Here is a 13,371-nt window from a genome sequence, read left to right as displayed (position 1 = left end):
AAAGGTAGCGTTTCATTGGCAGGACACTTAGAAGATGGAAGAAGTCCACTAAAGAGACAGTTTACACTACACTCGTTCGTCCTCTGTTAGAATATTGCTGCGCGGTGTGGGATCCTTACCAGGTGGGATTGACGGAGGACATCGAAAGGGTACAAAAACGGGCAGCTCGTTTTGTATTATCGCGTTATAGGGGAGAGAGTGTGGCAGATATGATACACGAGTTGGGATGGAAGTCATTACAGCATAGACGTTTTTCGTCATGGTGAGACCTTTTTACGAAATTTCAGTCACCAACTTTCTCTTCCGAATGCGAAAATATTTTGTTGAGCCCAACCTACATAGGTAGGAATGATCATCAAAATAAAATAAGAGAAATCAGAGCTCGAACAGAAAGGTTTAGCTGTTCGTTTTTCCCGCTCGCTGTTCGGGAGTGGAACAGTAGGAGATAGTATGATTGTGGTTCGATGAACCCTCTGAAAAGCACTTAAATGTGAATTGCAGAGTAGTCATGTAGATGTAGATGTAGATGATTTATTAGACGGCTTTGGTGCCAGTGAAATAACCGACTACCTTAAGATTTGGCATTAAACAAGGTCTGGCAGCCACGTTACACGAGAGAATGTGAAAAGTGTTCATATGTACTAAAAACCAAGGAAATCCGCCCGTTTTCACATCTGCTTTCGAATCCACATAATGCCAGATCGTCACATTGGCCGTTTCCTCTCTGAAACGGTTACATTTATTGTTTGCATAGCTATGTAGCGTGCTGCGGTTTGCGGAGACACTAAAAGCACCATAGTAAAACACAGAAGAAGCTTTTAATTTGGTGTAATAGCCAGTAAGAAGCAGTACAATTCAAGTTTTAGTTATCGATTATTGAATTTTTAGCCGGCTTTGGTGCCTTGGACATGAGCTAGGACCTTAAGATTTGGCATGAAGGGAGGTCTGGCAGCCACGTTGCACGGGAGAAAGTGAGAAGTTTTTATGTGCAGTAAAAACCTAAGAAATCCGCCCGTTTTCGTCATCTGCTTTCGAATCGACGTAATGCCAGATCGTCACATTGGCCGTTTTCCCTCTGAAACGGTTACATTTATCGTGTGCAAACTTATGTCGCGTGCTGCGGTATGCGGAGACACTAAAAGCACCATAGTAGAACACAGAAAAAGCTTCTAAGTTGATGTAATAGCCAGTAAGCAACTGTACAATTGAAGTATTAGTTATCGATTAGTGAATTTTTAGAAGGCTTTAGTGCATTCGACATGAGCTAGGACCTTACGATGTAGTATGAAGGGAGGTCTATGAGCCATATCGCACGGGAGAATGTGAAAAGTGTTCACATCTAGTAAAAACCTGAGAAATCCGCCCGTTATCGTCATTTGCTATCGAATCGAATTAATGCCAGATCGTCACATTTTCCGCTCTTCTTTCTGAAACGGTTACATTTATCGTGTGCCATGCTATGTCGCTTGCTGCGGTAGTCGGAGACACTAAAAGCACCATAGTAGAACAGAGAAGAAGCTTCTAAGTTGATCTAATAGCCAGTAAGCAGCTGTACAATTCAAGTATTAGTTACCAAGTATTGACTACTTAGATGGCTTTAATGCATTGGACATGAGCTAGGACCTTACGTTTTAGTAAGAACGGAGATCTAGCAGCCACGTTGCAGGGGATAACGTGAAAAGTGTTCACATCTAGTAAAAACCTGAGAAATCCGCTCGTTTTCGTCATTTGCTATCCAATCGACTTAATTACAGATCGTCACATTGGCCGCTCTTCTCTCTGAAACGATTACATTTATCGTGTGCAAAGCTATGTCGCGTGCTGCAGTATGCGGAGACACTAAAAGCACCATAGTAGAACAGAGAAGAAGCTTCTAAGTTGATGTAATAGCAAGTAAGAAGCAGTACAATTCAAGTTTTAGTTGTCAGTTATAGAATTTTTAGATGGCTTCAGTGCATTGTACATGAGCTAGGACCTTAAGATTTAGTATGAAAGGAGGTCTAGCGGCCACGTTGCACGGGAGAACGTGAAAAGTGTTCATATCTAGTAAAAACCTGAGAAATCCGACCGTTATAGTCATTTGCTATCGAATCGACTTAATGCCAGATCGTCACATTTTCCGCTCTTTTTTCTGAAACGGTTACATTTATCGTCTGCAAACTTATGTTGCGTGCTAAGGAATGCGGAGACACTAAAAACAACACAGTAGAACACAGAAGACGCTTCTAGGTTGATGTAATTAGCCCTTAGGAAACAGTACAATTCAGGTTTTAGTTATCGATTATTGATTTATTAGCCGGCTTTAGTGCCAGTGAAATGACCGACTACCGTAAAATTTCTCATTAATGAAGGTCTGATGAGCCACGTTACACGAGAGAATGTGAAAAGTGTTCATATGTACTAAAAACCTAAGAAATCCGCCCGTTTTCGTCATTTTTTATCGTATCGACTTAAAGCCAGATCGTCACATTGGCCGGTCTTCTCTCTAAAACGGTTACATTCATCGTGTGCAAAGCTATGTCGCGTGCTGCGGAATGCGGAGACACTAAAGCCACGATAGTAGAACACAGAAGAAGTTTCTAAGTTGACGTAATAACCAGTAAGAAGCAGTCAAATTCAAGTTTTAGTTATTGATTAATGACTTTTTAGCCGGCATTGGTGCCTTGTACATGCGCTAGAATCTTATGATTTTGCATGAAGGAAGGTCTACCAGCCACATCGAACAGGAGAATGTGGAAAGTGTTCACATCTAGCAAAAACCTGAGAAATTCGCCCGTTTTCGTCATTTGCAATCGAATCGACTTAATGCCAGATCGAATATTGGCAGCTCTTCTCTCTGAAACGGTTACATTTATCGTGTGCAAAGCTATGTCGCGTGCTGCGGTATACGGAGACACTAAAAGCACCAAAATAGAGCACAGAAGAAGTTTCTAAGTTTATGTAATAGCTAGTAAGAAACAGTACAATTCAAGTTTCAGTTATTGATTATTTACCTTTTACCTTTCTTTGGTGCTTGCTTGATGGGAAGTCTGGCAGCCACGTTGCACGGGAGAATGTGAAAAGTGTTTATATGTAGTAAAAACCTGAGAAATCGGGCCGTTTTCGTTTTTTCTTATCGAATCGAATTAAAGCCAGATCGTCACACTGCCCGCTCTTCTCTCTGAAACGGTTACATTTATCGTCTACAAAGCTATGACGCGTGCTGCGATATGTGAAGAAACAAATAACACCATAGCAGAACACAGAAGAAGCTTCTAAGCTGATGTAATAGCTAGTAAGAAGTATTACAATTCACGTATTAGTTATCGATTATTGTCCCTTTAGCCGTCTTTGGTGTCTTGTACATGAGCTAGGACATTAAGATTTTGCATGAAAGGAGGACCAGCAGCCGCGTTGCTCGGGAGAATGTGATAAGTGTTGATAAGTAGTAAAAACCTGAGAAATCCGTCCGTTTTCCTCATCTGTTATCAAATCGTCTTAAAGCCAGATCGTTACATTGGCCGCGATTCTCTTCGTAACGGTTACATTTATCGTCTGCACAGCTATGTCGGGTGCTGTGGTATGCTTAGACAATAAATGCACCATAGTAGAACACAGAAGAAGCTTCTAAGTTGATGTAATAGCCAGAAAGAAATAGTACAATAACGTTTTAGATATCGATTATTCACTTTTTAGCTGGGTTTGGGGCCTTGGACATGAGCTAGGACCTTCAGATTTTGCATCTAAGGAGGACTAGCAGCTGCGTTGCACGGGAGAATGTGAAAAGTGTTCATATGTAGTAAAAACCTGGGACATCCGTCCGTTTTCGTCATTTTTCTTATCAAATCGACTTAAAGCCAGATCGTCACATTGGCCGCTCTTCTCTCTGAAACGGTTACATTTATCGTCTGCAAAGCTATGTCGCGTGCTGCGGTATGCGGAGACACTAACAGCACCATAGTAGAAAACAGATGAAACTTCTAAGTTGGTGTAATAGCCAGTAAGAAGTAGTACAATAACGTTATCGATACCGATTATTGACATTTTTGCTGGCTTTGGGGTCTTGGACATGAGCTCGGACCTTAAGAATTTGCATCAAAAGAGAACTAGCAGCTGCGTTGCAGGGGAGAATGTGAAAAGTGTTCATATGTAGTAAAAACCTGAGAAATCCGTCCGTTTTCGTCATTTCTTATCAAATCGACTTAAAGCCAGATCGTCACATTGGTCGCTCTTCTCTCTGAAACGGTTACATTTATCGTCTGCAAAGCTATATCGCGTGCTGCGGTATGCAGAGACACTAACAGTACCATAGTAGAACACTGATGAAACTTCTAAGTTGATGTAATAGGCAGTAAGAAGTAGTGCAATAACGTTTCAGATATCGATTATTGACTTTTTAGCTGGCTTTGGGGTCTTGGAAATGAGCTAGGACCTTAAGACTTTGCATCAAAGGAGGACTAGCAGCTGCGTTGCACGGGAGAATGTGAAAAGTGTTCATATGAAGTAAAAACCTGAGAAATCCGTCCGTTTTCGTCATTTCTTATCAAATCAAATTAAAGCCAGAACGTTACATTGGCCACCCTTCTCTGTGAAACGGTACCATTTATCGCCTGCAAAGCTATGTCGCGTGCCGCGGTATGCCGAGACACTAACAGCACCATAGTAAAACAGAAGAAGCTTCTAAGTTGATGTAATTGCCAGTAAGAAGTAGTACAATAACGTTTTAGATATCGATTATTGACTTTTTAGCTGGCATTGGGGCCTTGGACATGAGCTAGAACCTTAAAATTTTGCATCAAAGGAGGACTAGATGCTCCGTTGCACGGGAGAATGTGAAAAGTATTCATATGCAGTACAAACCTGAGAAATCCGTCCGTTTTCGTAATTTCTTATCAAATCGACTTAAAGCCAGGACGTCACATTGGACGCTCTTCTCTCTGACAAGGTTACATTACTCGTCTACAGAGCTATGTCGCGTGCTGCGGTATGCGCAGACACTAACAGCATCATAGTAGAACACAGATGAAATTTCTAAGTTGATGTAATAGCCAGTAAGAAGTAGCACAATAACGTTTTAGATATCGATTATTGACTTTTTAGCTGGTTTTGGGTACTTGGACATGAGCTAGGACCTTAAGATTTTGCATCAAAGGAGGACTAGCAGCTGCGTTGCACGGGAGAATGTGAAAAGTGTTCATATGTAGTAAAAACATGAGAAATCCGTCCGTTTTCGTCATTTCTTATCAAATCGACTTAAAGCCAGATCGTCACATTGGTCGCTCTTCTCTCTGATACGGTTACATTTATCGTCTGCAAAGCTATGTCGCGTGCTGCGGCATGCGGAGACACTAACAGCACCATAGTAGAACACTGGTGAAACTTCTAAGTTGATGTAATAGCCAGTAAGAAGTAGTACAATAACGTTTTAGATATCGATTATTGACTTTTTAGCTGGCATTGGGGCCTTGAACATGAGCTAGGACCTTAAGACCTTTCATCAAAGGAGGACTAGCAGCTGCGTTGCACGGGAGAATGTGAAAAAAGTTCATATGTAGTAAAAAAATGAGATATCCGTTCGTTTTCGTCATTTCTTATCAAATCGACTTAAAGCCAGATAGTCACATTGGTCGCTCTTCTCTCTGAAACGGTAACATTTATCGTCTACAAAGCTATGTCGCGTGCTGCGGTATGCCGAGACACTAACAGCACCATAGTAGAACACAGAAGAAGCTCCTAAGTTGTAGTAATTGCCAGTAAGAAGTAGTGCAATAACGTTTTAGATATCGATTATTGACTTTTTAGCTGGCTTTGGGGCATTGGACATGAGCTAGGACCTTAAGACTTTGCATCAAAGGAGGACTAGCAGCTGCGTTGCACGGGAGAATGTGAAAAGTGTTCATATGTAGTAAAAACATGAGAAATCCGTCCGTTTTCGTCTTTTCTTATAAAATCGACTTAAAACCAGATCGTCACATTGGTCGCTCTTTTCTCTGAAACGGTTACATTTATCGTCTGCAAAGCTATGTCGCGTGCTGCGGTATGCGGAGACACTAACAGCACCATAGTAGAACACTGATGAAACTTCTAACTTGATGTAATAGCCAGTAAGAAGTAGTACAATAACGTTTTAGATATCGACTATAGACTTTTTACCTGGCTTTGGGGTTTTGGACATGAGCTAGGAACTTAAGACTTTGCATCAATTGAGGACTAGCAGCTGCGTTGAACGGGAGAATGTGATAAGTGTTCATATGTAGTAAAAACCTGAGAAATCAGTCCGTTTTCGTCATTTCTCATGAAATCAACATAAAGCCAGATCGTCACATTGGTCACTCTTCTCTCTGAAACGGTTACATTTATCGTATGTAAAGCTATGTCACGTGCTGCGGTATGCGGAGACACTAACAGCACCATAGAAGAACACAGATGAAACTTCTAAGTTGATGTAACAGCCAGTAAGAAATAGTACAATAACGTTATCGGTACCGATTATTGACTTTTTAGCTGGCTTTGGGGTCTTGGACATGAGCTCGGACCTTAAGAATTTGCATCAAAAGAGAACTAGCAGCTGCGTTGCAGGGGAGAATGTGAAAAGTGTTCATATGTAGTAAAAACCTGAGAAATCCGTCCGTTTTCGTCATTTCTTATCAAATCGACTTAAAGCCACATCGTCACATTGGTCGCTCTTCTCTCTGAAACGGTTACATTTATCGTCTGCAAAGCTATGTCGCGTGCTGCGGTATGCGGAGACACTAACAGCACCATAGTAGAACACTGATGAAACTTCTAAGTTGATGTAATAGCAAGTAAGAAGTAGTACAATAACGTTTTAGATATCGATTATTGACTTTTTAGCTGGCTTTGGGGTCTTGGACATGAGCTAGGACCTTAAGACATTGCATGAAAGGAAGACTAGCAGCTGCGTTGCACGGGAGAATGTGAAAGTGTTCATGTGTAGTAAAAACCTGAGAAATCCGTCCGTTTTCGTCATTTCTTATCAAATCGACTTAAAGCCAGATCGTCACATTGGTCGCTCTTCTCTCTGAAACGGTTACATTTGTTATATTTATCGTCTGCAAAGCTATGTCGCGTGCTGCGGTATGCGGAGAGACTAACAACACCAAAGTAGAAAACAGATGAAACTTCTAAGTTGATGTAATAGCCAGTAAGAAGTAGTACAATAACGTTATCGATACCGATTATTGACTTTTTAGCTGGCTTTGGGGCCTTGGACTTGAGCTAGTACCTTAAGATTTTGCATCAATGGAGAACTAGCAGCTGCGTTGCACGGGAGAATGTGAAAAGAGTTCATATGTAGTAAAAACATGAGAAATCCATCCGTTTTCGTCATTTCTTATCAAATCGACTTAAAGCCAGATCGTCACATTGGTCGCTCTTCTCTCTGAAACGGTTACATTTACCGTCTGCAAAGCTATGTCGCGTCCTGCGGCATGCGGAGACACTAACAGCACCAAGTAGAACACTGATGAAACTTCTAAGTTGATGTAATAGCCAGTAAGAAGTAGTACAATAACGTTATCGATACCGATTATTGACTTTTTAGCTGGCATTGGGGTCTTGGACATGAGCTCGGACCTTAAGAATTTGCATCAAAAGAGAACTAGCAGCTGCGTTGCAGGGGAGAATGTGAAAAGTGTTCATATGTAGTAAAAACCTGAGAAATCCGTCCGTTTTCGTCATTTCTTATCAAGTCGACTTAAAGCCAGATCGTCACATTGGTCGCTCTTCTCTCTGAAACGGTTACATTTATCGTCTGCAAAGCTATGTCGCGTGCTGCAGTATGCGGAGACACTAACAGCACCATAGTAGAACACTGATGAAACTTCTAAGTTGATGTAATAGCAAGTAAGAAGTAGTACAATAACGTTTTAGATATCGATTATTGACTTTTTAGCTTGCTTTGGGGTCTTGGACATGAGCTAGGACCTTAAGACATTGCATCAAAGGAAGACTAGCAGCTGCGTTGCACGGGAGAATGTGAAAGTGTTCATGTGTAGTAAAAACCTGAGAAATCCGTCCGTTTTCGTCATTTCTTATCAAATCGACTTAAAGCCAGATCGTCACATTGGTCGCTCTTCTCTCTGAAACGGTTACATTTGTTACATTTATCGTCTGCAAAGCTATGTCGCGTGCTGCGGTATGCCGAGACACTAACAGCACCATAGTAGAACACAGAAGAAGCTTCTAAGTTGTAGTAATTGCCAGTAAGAAGTAGTGCAATAACGTTCTAGATATCGATTATTGACTTTTTAGCTAGCTTTGGGGCCTTGGACATGAGCTAGGGCCTTAAGATTTTGCATCAAAGGAGGACTAGCACCTGCGTTGCACGGGAGAATGTGAAAAGTGTTCATATGTAGTAAAAACCTGCGAAATCCTTCAGGTGTCGTCATTTCATATCAAATCGACTTAAAGCCAGATCGTCACATTGGTCGCTCTTCTCTCTGAAACGGTTACATTTATCGTCTGCAAAGCTATGTCGCGTGCTGCGGCATGCGGAGACACTAACAGCAACATAGTAGAACACTGATGAAACTTCTAAGTTGATGTAATAGCCAGTAAGAAGTAGTACAATAACGTTTTAGATATCGTTTATTGACTTTTTAGCTGGCATTGGGGTCTTGAACATGAGCTAGGATCTTAAGACCTTTCATCAAAGGAGGACTAGCAGCTGCGTTGCACGGGAGAATGTGAAAAGTGTTCATTTGTAGTAAAAACCTGAGAAATCCGTCCTTTTTCGTCATTTCTTATCAAATCGACTTAAAGCCAGATCGTCACATTGGTCGCTCTTCTCTCTGAAACGGTTACATTTATCGTCTGCAAAGCTATGTCGCGTGCTGCGGTATGCGGAGACAGTAACAGCACCATAGTAGAACAGTGATGAAACTTCTAAGTTGATGTAATAGCCAGTAAGAAGTAGTACAATAACGTTTTAGATATCGATTATTGACTTTTTAGCTGGCTTTGGGGTCTTGGACATGAGCTAGGACCTTAAGACATTGCATCAAAGGAGGTTTAGCAGCTGCGTTGCACGGGAGAATGTGAAAAGTGTTCATGTGTAGTAAAAACCTGAGAAATCCGTCCTTTTTCGTCATTTCTTATCAAATCGACTTAAAGCCAGATCGTCACATTGGTCGCTCTTCTCTCTGAAACGGTTACATTTATCGTCTGCAAAGCTATGTCGCGTGCTGCGGTATGCGGAGACAGTAACAGCACCATAGTAGAACACTGATGAAACTTCTAAGTTGATGTAATAGCCAGTAAGAAGTAGTACAATAACGTTTTAGATATCGATTATTGACTTTTTAGCTGGCTTTGGGGTCTTGGACATGAGCTAGGACCTTAAGACATTGCATCAAAGGAGGTTTAGCAGCTGCGTTGCACGGGAGAATGTGAAAAGTGTTCATGTGTAGTAAAAACCTGAGAAATCCGTCCGTTTTCGTCATTTCTTATCAAATCGACTTAAAGCCAGAACGTCACATTGGCCGCTCTTCTCTCTGAAACGGTAACATTTATCGCCTACAAAGCTATGTCGCGTGCTGCGGTATGCCGAGACACTAACAGCACCATAGTAGAACACAGAAGAAGCTTCTAAGTTGTAGTAATTGCCAGTAAGAAGTAGTGCAATAACGTTCTAGATATCGATTATTGACTTTTTAGCTAGCTTTGGGGCCTTGGACATGAGCTAGGGCCTTGAGATTTTGCATCAAAGGAGGACTAGCATCTGCGTTGCACGGGAGAATGTGAAAAGTGTTCATATGTAGTAAAAACCTGCGAAATCCTTCTGGTGTCGTCATTTCTTATCAAATCGACTTAAGCCAGATCGTCACATTGGTCTCTCTTCTCTCTCAAAGTGTTACATTTATCATCTGCAAAGCTATGTCGCGTGCTGCGGTACGCGGAGACACTAACACCACCATAGTAGAACACAGATGAAACTTCTAAGTTGATGTAATTGCCAGTAAGAAGTAGTACAATAACGTTATAGATACCGATTATTGACTTTTTAGCTGGCTTTGGGGTATTGGACATGAGCTAGGACCTTAAGATCTTGCATCAAAAGAGAACTAGCAGCTGCGTTGCACGGGAGAATGTGAAAAGTGTTCATAAGTAGTAAAAACCTGAGAAATCCGTCCGTTTCGGTCATTTCTTATCAAATCGACTTAAAGCCAGATCGTCACATTGGTCGCTCTTCTCTCTGAAACGGTAACATTTATCGTCTGCAAAGCTATGTCGCGTACTGCGGTATGCGGAGACACTAACAGCACCATAGTAGAAAACAGATGAAACTTCTAAGTTGATGTAATAGCCAGTAAGAAGTAGTACAATAACATTATAGATACCGATTATTGACTTTTTAGCTGGCTTTGGGGTCGTGGACATGAGCTAGGACCTTAAGATTTTGCATCAATAGAGAACTAGCAGCTGCGTTGCACGGGAGAATGTGAAAAGTGTTCATGTGTAGTAAAAACCTGAGAAATCCGTCCGTTTTCGTCATTTGTTATCGAATCGACTTAAAGCCAGATCGTCACATTATCCGCTCTTCTCTCTGAAACGATTACATTTATCGTCTGCAAAGCTATGTCCGGTGCTGCGGTATGCGGAGACATTAAAAGCACCATAATACAATACAGACGAACCTTCTAAGTTAATGTAATAGCCAGTAAGAGGTAGTACAATTCAAGTTTTAGTTATAGGTTATTGAATTTTTAGCCGGCTTTGGTGCCTTTGACATGAAATAGGACCTTAAGATTTTGCATGAAATTCAGGACTAGCAACCGGGTTGCACAGGGGAATGTGAAAAGTTTTCATATGTAGTAAAAACCTGAAAAATTGTCCGTTTTCGTCATTTGTTATCGTAACGAATTAAAGCCATATCGTCATATTAGCCGCTCTTCTCTCATAAACGGTTGCATTTATCGTCTGCAAAGCTCTGTCGCGTGCTGCGATATACGGAGACACTAAAAGCAGCATTTCAGAGCACAGATGAAGCCTCTAAGTTGATGTAATAGCCAGTAAGAAGTAGTACAATTCAAGTTTTAGTTATCGATTACTGACTTTTTACCATTCTTTGGTGCTTCGACATGAGCTAGGAAATTAAGATTTTGCATGAAGGGAAGTCTAGTGGAAGCGTTGCAGGGGAGAATGTGAAAAGTGTTCATATGTAGTAAAAATCTGAGAAATTCGTCCGTTTTCGTCATTTGTTATAGAATCGACTTAAAGCCAGATCGTCACATTGGCCGCTCTTCCCTCTGAAACGAATACATTTATCGTCTGCAAAGCTATGTCGCCTGCTACGTTATCCGGAGACACTAAAAGTACCATAGTAGAACACAGATGAAGCTTATAAGCTGATGTAATAGCCAGTAAGAAGTAGTACAATTCAAGTTTTTGTTACCGATTATTGACTTTTTACCTTTCTTTAGTGCTTGGACATGAGCTAGGACCTCAAGATTTTGCATGAAGGGAAGTCTAGTGGCCGCGTTACAGGGGAGAATATGAAAAGTGTTCATATGTAGCAAAAAACTGAAAAATTTGTCCGTTTTCGTCATTTGTTATCGTATCGAATTAAAGCCATATCGTCAAATTAGCCGCACTTCTCTCATAAACGGTTACATTTATCGTCTGCAAAGCTATGTCGCGTGCTGCGGTATACGGAGACACTAAAAGCACCATAGTAGAACACAGATAAAGCTTCTAAGTTGATATAGTAGCCAGTAAGAAGTAGTACAATTCAAGATTTAGTTATCGATTATTGACTTTTTAGCCGGCTTTGTTGCCTTTCACATGAGGTAGGACTATACGATTTTGCATGAAAGGAGGACTAGCAGCCGCGTTGCACGAGCGAATGTGAAAAGTGTTCATATGTAGTAAAAACCTGAGAAATCCGTCCGTTTTCGTCATTTGTTATCGAATCGACTTAAAGCCAGATCGATACATTGGGCGCTGTTCTCTCTGAAACGGTTACATTTATTGTCTGCAAAGCAATGTCTCGTGTTTCGGTATCCGGAGATACTAATAGCACCATAGTAGAACACAGATGAAACTTATAAGTTGATGTTATAGCCAGTAAGAAGTAGTACAATTCAGGTTTTAGTTATCGATTATTGACTTTTTAGCAGGCTTAGGTGCCTTGGACATTTGCTAGGACCTTTGGATTTTGCATGAAAGGAGGACTAGCAGCCGCGGTCCTCGGGCGAAAAAGTGTTCATATGTAGTAAGAAACTGAGAAATCCGTCCGTTTTCGTCATTTGTTATCGAATCGACTTAACACCAGATCGTCTTTTGGCCGCTCTTCTCTCTGAAACGGCTACATTTATCGTCTGCAAAGATAGGTCGCGTGCTGTGGTATGCAGCGACACTAAAAGCACCATAGAAGAATACAGATCAAACTTCTAAGTTTATGTAATAGCCAGTAAGAAGTAGTAGAATTGAAGTTTTAGCTATCGATTATTGACTTTTTACCCTTCTTTGGCGCTTGGACATGAGTTAGGGCCTTAAGATATTTCATGAAGGGAAGGCTAGTGGCCACGATGCACGGGAGAATGTGAAAAGTGTTCATATGTAGTAAAAATCTGAGAAATTCGTCCGTTTTCGTCATTTGTTATCGAATCGACTGAAATCCAGATCGACACATTTGCCGCTCTTCTCTCTGGAACGATTACATTTATCGTCTGCAAAGCTATGTTGCGTGCTGCGGTATGCGGAGACACTAAAACCATAATAGTAGTACACAGATGAAGCCTCTAAGTTGATGTAATAGCCAGTAAGAAGTAGTACATTTCAAGTTTTCGTTATAGATTATTACTTTTTAGCCGGCTTTGGTGCAATTGACATGAGCTAGGACCTTAAGATTTTGCATAAAAGTATGATTAGCAGTCACGTTGCATGGGAGAATGTGAAAAGTGTTCATATGTAATAAAAACCTGAGAAAGTCGTATCGACTTAAATCCAGATCGACATATTGGCCGCTCTTCTCCCTGAAACGTTTACGTTTTCACGTCTGCAAAGCTATGTCGCGTGCTGCGGTATCCGGAGACACTAAAAGCAGCATAGTAGAGCACAGATGAAGCCTCTAAGTTGATGTAATAGCCAGTAAGTGGTGGTACAATTCAAGTTTTAGTTATCGATTACTGACTTTTTACCCTTCTTTGGAGCCTTGGACTTGAGGTAGGACCTTAAGATTTTACATGAATGGAAGTCTATCAGCCGCGTTGCACGGGCGATTGTGAAAAATGTTCATTTGTAGTAAAAACCTGAGAAATCCGTCCGTTTTCGTCATTTGGTATCGAATCGACTTTAATCCAGAACGACACGTTGGCCGCTCTTCTCTCTGAAACGGTTACGTTTATCGCCTGCAAAGCTATGTCGCGT

Source organism: Schistocerca gregaria, unplaced genomic scaffold, assembly GCF_023897955.1.
Source record: "Schistocerca gregaria isolate iqSchGreg1 unplaced genomic scaffold, iqSchGreg1.2 ptg000356l, whole genome shotgun sequence".
Lineage (NCBI taxonomy): Eukaryota > Metazoa > Arthropoda > Insecta > Orthoptera > Acrididae > Schistocerca > Schistocerca gregaria.
This window is presented reverse-complemented; position numbering follows the sequence as displayed.